This window comes from Penaeus monodon, chromosome 26 (assembly GCF_015228065.2).
Source record: "Penaeus monodon isolate SGIC_2016 chromosome 26, NSTDA_Pmon_1, whole genome shotgun sequence".
Taxonomy (NCBI): Eukaryota; Metazoa; Arthropoda; class Malacostraca; order Decapoda; family Penaeidae; genus Penaeus; species Penaeus monodon.
The window spans coordinates 19,532,005-19,541,955 of NC_051411.1; positions in this window are offsets into that span (position 1 = coordinate 19,532,005).

Sequence of the window (9,951 nt, forward strand, 5' to 3'; positions counted from 1 at the left end):
AGCGTCGACTCAGACTGTCAGACGCAATCTAATCGAGGGTTGGTCACGACGCATGTTGTTCCTGGGCAGGACTCACTGTGGCCAAGCACCAAGTCAAGTGCTGGTCCCAAGCCCGGATAAATAGAAGAATGATTACCTAAAAGGTACCACCGGCACTCTCCGTGGAAAGGAACTGGGACCCTACCACGTACTCACTCCAGAGCATCACAACATGAAAACTACAATCAGTATATGCTGTGACCACGGCGGCTCAGACATGAACCTACCGTTAAAAGAAGAACAACTCCATAGACTTTTATTAATGTAATCCTGATTGTCATACGCAGAAAATTTTTTAACAACATGTAGTTGGAAGTAGTGGCAGAGTTGGGTTAAATACAATATGATCTATATATTCCCTAGCATAACTTTTCTTCACTTCTGTCTGAATTGCTTGGTTTTCCAATCACTTTTTTCAGCACCTTGATGGGCTCAAATATCAAGTTGTGATAGATACTAATGTCTACTTCTGCATATCCACTATATTGCCTTAAAAATGACAGAGAATTGATGTAACACTTAAAATAAAACATTTCTCACCAGCATTTGTCATGGAATAGTGACTCACAGCCTGTCAAATCTATTGGTGGAGAAAACTGTCAAATCTAATGGTGGAGAAAACTGTCAAATCTACTGGTGGAGAAAACGTGTATGCGCAGACGGTTTATTGTACAAGGTAATGTAAATAATTACCAAACAACATAAAAGAAGCATAATATATGTAAACAAAAGCATTAAATCCATGAATTGGGGGAAAAAATGTTGGTAATAATTAAATAATCATTTTCACAAGCATTTAATACTATAATGAACTACTCGACAGATCACAGTAATGAGTTACACAGTCACATTTGTTTTGATCCTTGAAAGGTAAACACAATGGGGACTTAGAAAATGATGGGTTGATCTTCTCTCTTCTCTCTCATGTATCTCCTTTATTTTCAATGTTCTGCAACTTTTGCCATAGATGAAAAATGTATTATTTTTTGTCAAAGTAACAACTCCATAGACTTTTATTATGAAATCCTGATTGTCATACACAGAAAATTTTGAACAATATGTAGTTGGAAGTATGGCAGAGTTGGGTACTAAAACCTATATGAAATGATGGAATGATACAACCAAGACAGAGTTCTTTCTATGGCAATATGTGTGTAATGCTTCCCAAGGATGCTATAAAAGAACAAAGATTGCCCAATTTTGGCTATGTCACTCATCTTGTTTAAGCTGCGAGGGTGAATTATACATTGAATACATAACTTATTACTGTGATATGGCATGTAGTTCATGTATTACTATGCACTTCTCAAAAGGTAATTATCATTTAAACTTTTAACATATCTTTTAATATTATTATACTTCCTTTGTGGTTTTAGGATTACTTTATACAATTCTGTTCAATAATCATCTGTGCATGTGTGTTTTCATGACTGGGTCCTTTTGACAGTGCTGGGAGACTACATTCCTTGATAAGCACCAGTGAGAAATGTTTTGTTTTCAGGGTTATCTCAATTCTGAGCTATTCTTAAGACTATACAGTGGCAACAAAGAAGGAATATACACTAGTAGCATTCCAGTTTGATATCTCAGCTCATTAAATGTCCTAAATGTCAAAAGTGCAATTCAAAATTCAGACAATTGATTGATGTATTAAAAAGGGGCATGCAAGGTCTTTTGGTGCTGTTAAGGCAATAGACTTTATCAAAAGATTGGTTAGATGCCTGTAGAGTTTTTCAAAAGTTGGGGTGCCGGCCTGTAGGCTTTAGGGACTATCAAATCAAGATTGTCAATGGAAATGGTGATCATATCTCCTCAACAATTAATTTGCACAAGGAACATCTAGAATTGGTGAAAACAATGGATTTCATGCAGTAAAATATCAAAATTGTGTTTAAAAACATCATTACCCTGTTATACATACTGACTGATCTTTGTCTTGGTTTGTATTGTTCTCTCATTCACAGGGGTTTTATCACCCAATGCTGCCACTAGGTACAAGGTACATATTGTCCAAAAGTATTGGTAATTGATTATGAAGTGCTTTCACCCTTCTGAGCTGTAAGTCCCAATTGCTCGGCAATATGTAAGCAAATGCTTCCCATGTTTGCTAAACAAAAAAGAACAGAGAAGAACACCTAATTTTAGCTATGTCACTCATGTTGTTTACATTGTGAGGGTGAATTCCACACGAACCCATAACCTATTACTATGATATGCCAAGTAGTTCATGTATTACTACGATCTTGCCAAAAGGATATTCTGATAATTATCAGTGTCTGCTTTTCCACATTTGATCTCTAAATGTGTTCTTTTCATATTATTATACTTCTTTGCGGGTTTTATGATTTGTTTATACAGTTCTGTACTATAATCTGCTGTGCATGCGGAGAAGATTTTTGTACAGCACACCGGGAGACTCCATTCCTAGACGAGCACTGGTGAGAATATTTTGTTTTCAGTGTTATGTCATTCTGCGTTATTCTTAACCTTTTTCTGAGGGGTCACGTGTACAGCGTGGTCTGCGGGGTATGGCTATACGTGCGGCGATGCACCAGAGTGCATGGAGAGGGACATTCATCTTTATGAGCCCGACTCCTGCGCCCAGTGGTTGACTGCTGCCAGAAATCACCAGAGTTTATTACGCTGAGATTTGTGTTACCCGTTGGCGTGGGGTGGCGTGGGGTGGCAATGAAGGAGGAATATGCATTAGTAAGCATCCCAATTTGATATCTGAACTCATTAAGTGTCCCAAATGTCAAAGGAGCATTCAAAAGTCAGACATTTGACGAACGTAAAAAAATCGACATACTCAATTAATAAAGGTATGTGGTTTTCCCCATCTCAGTTATGACGATCTTTACTACATCATAGAGCATATTATCTAATGGTTAATGGTTAATGGTTAAAAGCAAGATAAATGTGCTAGACATCTAAGTCATGTAACACTACAGATAATGTTAGGGAAGGGTGGTTGAGTTAGTGATTAGTTGTCTAAGCTGGAAAAAGGAATTGGTGAGTGAAAGGGTTAGGGTCGGGTGTGGTAAGGAGTTAGATTAGATAAAGGATATGTATGCGTTTGAGGAAAGAGAATAGGTTGTTGAAGCAGAAAGTGTGGGATTCTGTAAGGATGTTTGATAGGTTGGGAGGTCGGTGAAGGGATGATAGGAAGGGGAAGGCAGAGGTAAGTATGGACGAGACATAAAGGGACTGTGGGGAAGAGACAAAATGATAATTGGGATTGGTATTGGAGATGTTAAGAAAGGTCTCTTGAAGGCATACAATAGATGGATTATAAGAGGAAAGGATATGATGAAGGTCAGGTCTGTGGGAGCGGAAACCGCGAATATTCCATGAAGGATAGTTTATACTTTAGTGATATAGATTGTAGTACGTTTTGGAGATTTTGAGGGGAAGCAGCTAGAGGGTGGGATAAGGACTGAGATGGGCTGTGTTTGAGGGGTTAGGAGATAGGGTGTGGGGGGATATTGTTAGGAGGAGGATGGATTCAGCAGTTACTTGGTGTGTGAAAGGTGCTGGAGTTGTTAGTTTTGGAGGTTGAGTGTCAGTTTTCATTAAGTAATCTTGAATATTTTCAAATAGTTTCTTCTGAGGAGTTGGTTGGGGAGTTTTGGGGGATAACCGATTTCTTGTGAGGGGGGGAGGAGAGGACTGGTGTCTCAAGCATAGGGCAAAGGAAGGTGAGGTAATTGTGTGGTAGGGGAAGAGGGGGTGAACGTTTGTTCTGTCTGTTACGGGTAGTGCGAGGAGGGAGAGGGGAAGGTGGGTTGTTGTGGTGTTTGGAGTATCTGTAGTAGAGATTGGATTGTCTGGAATATCTTCTGCTATCCACCTTAGGAGGTGGATAGCAGAAGGGTTTGGTGAAGGGACAGAAACGAAAAGTAGGAAAAAAAAAAGACCATGCAAAATTAGTTGAGTCGACGGGCTGAGTCCCAAGGTTGGGATTTCCCATCATTGGGTCCCAGTCTCCGCCTCTAAGAGTGATTAAGGTTGATTGTTGGCTACTGTACTAGTAGGCATTGATGAGGGGGTAGTTATTGCAGTGTTCGGAGCCGTGGTCAAAGGAGAGCCTGGGGTCAGGAATCGGCTGGGTTTACATCGTTGGGCTATTTGATAAGGGGCAAGCCTCATTGCCCCTAATAGTGGGATATGTTTTCATTACTGGCCATGGTAGCCTGGATTATGTTGGGATAAAAACAGTCCACCCTCAGGGTCCCCTTGAGGGTAAGGGCTAGGTAACTAATCAGGGGAATACCGTGCCCATGGCTCCCTCAGGCCGTTCAGGACTGGCACAAAGTCAGCCTTTCATCCTTTCGCACGGCTCTCACACCTTAGGAGGTGGATAGCAGAAGGTTTGGTGAAGGGACAGAAACGAAAAGTAGGAAAAAAAAAGACCATGCAAAATTAGTTGAGTCGAGGGCTGAGTCCCAAGGTTGGGAGTTCCCCATCATTGGGTCCCAGTCTCCGCCTCCTAAGCCCCCCCAGAACAACAAAGGGCAAGGGATTGGGGGGGTTTATATTTGATAGGCCTTTTATTTTTCAGAGTGTATAATGCTAATATTAGGGTGGTTTTTAAGCAGCCTGTAGATATTCTTAAAGCATTATTTTGTAAAATTTCCAATTTTTTCATTTCTATGTTTTTGGCTGTACCGAAAATGGAGATACCATATTCTATTTTGGGTTTTATGTAAATGTCACAGAAGTTTATTATTGTTTATTTGCTTTCCATGTTGTTGAAGATACTTTTTTTATTAAGTTGATTTTATTTGAGAATTTATCTTTAAATTATTTATATGATTTTCCAAGTTAGTTTTGGAGCTTCTAATTCTAGACCTAGAATTGTATGGTTAGTTGTGATTTCGAATTCTTTGTTATCTATCTGTATCAAAGGTATTTACTTATTCTGTTTTTTGTTTTTTGCTTTTTTAAAAACACATGAGTTTACTTTTAGATTTTTGATAGATCCCACTTTTGCTATTCTATTATTGTTTTAACCCTAATTCTAGGTTAATTTTAGTTTCTGCTAGATTATTATTAATTGCCAGAATTGTAATATTGTCTGCAAATGTTACTTTTTTTTACATCTTTTGTTAGGTTAAATCCGTTGTCATTCTGTTAAATAATAAGGACTTAGCGGTGAGCCTTGTGGGAGGCCCCTTGCTATATTTTCTTTTGCGGTCTTTTTGTTACCTATGACTATTTGTTAGGTTCTGTTTTTTAATAATCACTTGAGTGGGGTACCTATGATTCCCAGTTTTGCTGCTTTTATTATCAATGCTTCAGAGTGTCGAATGCTTTTTCCAGATCAAGGCATGTTATAAGAGTGTATTTTTTTTCTTTGAAAGCTTTATTGATTTGGAAATCTTTATTTCTAAAGCGTCTATGATTGAGCAGTTTGGTCTGAAGCCTGTTGGGTTTCCTTTTGTTTTTTTTTGATTTCTAACCACCAGTTTAGTCTATTGATTATAATCCTTCAGATCATTTTCCAATGCAAGATATTCTACTGATGAATCTCTATGATTTTTTTGTCTGTTGGATCTTTACGTGGTTTTATTATTGGGCTTACTAATAATTTTTTTTTAGTTTCTTTCAGTATTCTCCTTTTAATCAGTAAAGGTTAAAAAGTGTTACAATTTCTTCCAATACTTTTTGGGGGTCATTTTTGAAAATTTCATATAGTATTTCATCTGGTCCATAGGCTTTTCCATTATTTGATTTTTTATCACTGAGGCTAGTTCTTTTAAAAGTGAGATTTTTGCTACTCCTTGTGTTAGTTTGTTCTGTTAAATTCTTTATTTCTGTTTTTGTTAGTGAGCATTTGCTTTTTTGTTTGTTCCTTGAAATTCTTCTTCTAGCAACTGAGTTTTTGTTTTATTTCCTGGATCAGCTGATTATTATTAATTAATGAGTTAACTGCTAATTCTGTTTTTTTTTTTTTTTTTATGAAATTCCAAATCTTTCTGGTTGGTGTTTTAAAATCTAGTGATGCACAGAAAGTTTCCCAGCTATTTTTTTTTCTTTTTCAATAATGTTCCTTGCTTTAATATGTAGCTTTTTTTTTTTATTTTATTCTGTTACTCTTTTTTCTTTATTCTGGTTTTGGAGTTTTGTTTGGTGGTGATGGAAGTGTCCATGTTATTGGGGAATTTACTTATTCATTGTTTTTTATGTTTTGATCATGCATGTTTGTTCTTTTGTTTTTTCAAGTTTTGATTTCACTGATGGGTTTGGTGTGTCTGTTGTTGTTGTTGTTGTCGTTATATTTGTTGTGGGTAATTTCTGAGCTGGTGTTATGTTAAGGGTTCAGTTAAACCTTTCCCGACGGTTAGTATTCATAGTGGTCCAGGCCCCGCTGCCGGGGGCTTATATCGTCACCCTAGCTTGCGCAACCGCTCATGCCAAATACCAGCATCCCTTGCCGTTTCTTCGTAATACTACGAGCATATGTTGTATTTTCAGTTATCATTATTTTCTAGTCTCTATTTGCCATAATTCCTGAGAAATCAAGACTGAAGGATATTCTTGTTGTTATATAGACTCCATAGTTGATCATTATTCGTTCTATAGTCCGAATAAAATAAGCAGTGTGTGGCATTATGGAGTTGAAATCGTAGTTTTTTTTATTGTAAAAATGAGAAAGTGTTAAAAAAGACTTAATCACATTAATCACAGTGGCAGAAAATTTTTTTTTTTTTGCCGTGATTGTAACAAAAAAAACTCATGGCATGTCCATACATACACCATGGTATATACATACATGCCCCCGGTAGATAGTCCAGCCATGCCATGGCATGTACGTACATGCCACCCGTCGGCAAAGGGTTAATGATTGAGCAAATGTTTGTGTTATGTTTGGGTTTGTTGTATGTGGTTTGTATTGTCCTCTGGGTGTTGGTAGTTTTGTTATTGTAGAGTTTTTGTGGAGTGTTTTTTTTTTTTTTTTTTTTTGTTGGGATTTAACTTATGTAAAACTTTCTTAACTTCTTGGTTGTTTGGTGTTGTTTTTGTTATTTCTAGGGCTTTTGTGTGTTTGACATGTTCTGTTGTATGCAGAGTGATTCTCATTACAGAAAAACAATAAGAGGGATTTGGACATTCTTTACATTTGTAACCTTGCTGATTGCAATTGCTACAAACTAAATTCATTTTTACAGGAAATTGTCCCATGTCCATACATAGGGCATTTAAAGCATTTTGGGATGGGAAATGTGTACTGAAAAACTTGGTATGAAGTATGGCCTATTGCTACTTTTGAAGGGATGGACCTTGGAATGTGATTTCTAGGGCTTTGGTGGATAGCAATTTACTTTCTCCTTCTGGAGATTTCCTAAAATTCTTAACCCATAATTGACAGGTAGCATTCATAGAGGCCGGGGCCTCGCTGCCGGGGGCTTATATCGTCGCCCTAGCCATGCGCGACCACTCATTCCAAATACCAGCATCCCTTGCCGTTTCTTTGTAATACTACGAAGATATGTTGTATTTCAGTTTTCATTATTTTTTACAGTCTCTACTTGCCAAACTTCCTGAGAAGTCGAGACTGAAGGGTATTTTTGTTGTTATATAGACTCCATAGTTGATCATTATTCGGTCTATAGTCCGAATAAAATAAGCAGTGTGCGGCATCATGGAGTTGAAATTGTCGGTTTGTTGCATTTTTTTTTTTTTTGTTGCATGGTAAAGTGAGAAAGTGTTAAAACCGACTTAATCACAAATTTCACTGGCAAAAAATAATCTTTTGCCGTGATTGTAACAAAAAAAAAAACTCATGGCATGTCCATGCATACTCTATGGCATGTGCGTATGTGCCCCTGGCAGATGGTCCCGCCATGCCATGGCATGTGCGTACATGCCACCCGTTGGCAATGGGTTAAGTTTTCTAAAATGTATTTAAAAATTTTGATTTCTTTAGAGAATCTGTTAATTTTATTGAATTGTAAAGTTTTTAAGTGATTGCTGTGTTTACTATGTGAATGAGTACTACATTTTTTGAGAGGTTACTTGCGTTTCTGATGAGTAGAGTTGGAGTTCGGTATTTTGACTGCCGTTTCTTCGTTACGGGCCTTTTTGGAGTAATCTTGGGTGTCGTGGCCTCTTCGTCTACAGTTTTTCTGATGATCATTATTCATTCCATTGCTAATGCCAGGGACATCGCCTGGATCTAGTTCAGTGGTCAAGTTCATAAGCTTTCACTTCACAAAGATTGACAAGAGATTGTGTTGACTCTTAACAGTTTGGTAGTTTACAGTCGAATCCACTGTAAGATTTCCTTTTACCATTTGTTTCTATTATTCGTACAGATCACGTTATCACTTTAAGAAGATTATATATGTGTGTGTGTGTGTGTGTGTGTGTGTGGTGTGTGTGTGTGTGTGTGTGTGTGTGTGTGTGTGTGCGTGTCCGTGTCCGTGTCCGTGTGTGTGCGTGTACGTGTAAGTGTGTGCGTGTACGTGTGTGTGCGTGTACGTGTGTGTGTGTACGTGTGTGTATGTGTATGTGTGTGTTATCCTCATGCAAGAATTTCTAAATGCTTCACTTACTGCTTTAATGGAGAGGCTTCCAAGTGCTGTTCCCTTCACGTGGACTGAGCCAAGTTGTTTATGGTACAGCGTTCGACACATGAATCCGGGCGAATCCATGAATCCAAGAACTCATCGTCTACCTAACCGTTGCTGATAGCTTTGTTGCTGCTCAACTTTTTGAACCTGTGATCCTCCCAAATATTATTGACCAACTGCCTTTCAGACCCTCAATAATATTTAGTCCTACGAATCCACGCTCCCTCGCCTGCTCGATCACTCACTCATTCACGCACCCCGCCATACACAAATAAACAAACACGCACATGCAATATATGTATATATATATATGTATATATATATATATCATATATATATATATATATATTATATATATATATTTTATATATATATATATATATACATAATATATATATTATATATGATATATATATAATACTATATATATCATATTGCATGTGCGTGTTTGTTATTTGTGTGTGGCGTGGTGCGTGATGGTGGGGTCAGCAGGCGTGGTGGCGTGGTTTATTATAAATATTATTAGTCTAAGATATTTAGGTAATAATATTTGTAGGATCACAGTTCACAAAAGTTGAGCACAAACAAACCACACAACGTAAACACACCATTCCAGACGCACCACATGTTCGAACGCACCATAAACAACTTTCATCAATATAACAGTATTAAGCCTCTATTAAAGCATATATTTAAGCATTAAATATTCTTGCATGAGATAACACACACATACACATACCACCGTACACACACACGTACACGACACACACTATCACGCAAATAAACACTTACACGTAACGCACAGTCACACGGAGGACTACGGACACGCCGTCAGCACACAACACACACACAGCCTCTACACAGCACACACAACCAACACACCACACACACTCACACACTACACCACACACGACCCACACACACAGCACACACACACACACACACACACACACACAACACACACACACACACACACACACACACACACACATATATATTTCTAAATGATAACTATCTGAAATAATAAAACAAATTTAAAAGAAATCTTCATGATCACTGTAAACTACAAATATTAATTTAACCAATCTCTTTAATCTTTGTGAATAAAGCTTATACTTGACATAACTAGATAATGTCCCGATTAGCATAATATAATATCATCAGAAAAACTGTACAAGAGGACACCCAAGATTATCAGGGAATATAGAAACATCAAATACCGAACTCACTCATACTCATCAAAAAATAATTAAAATTAGTATATACATATAAAAAAATAAAATTTAAAAATAAAATTAAAATCTAAAAAAAAAAAAAAAAAAAAAAAATTTTTTAA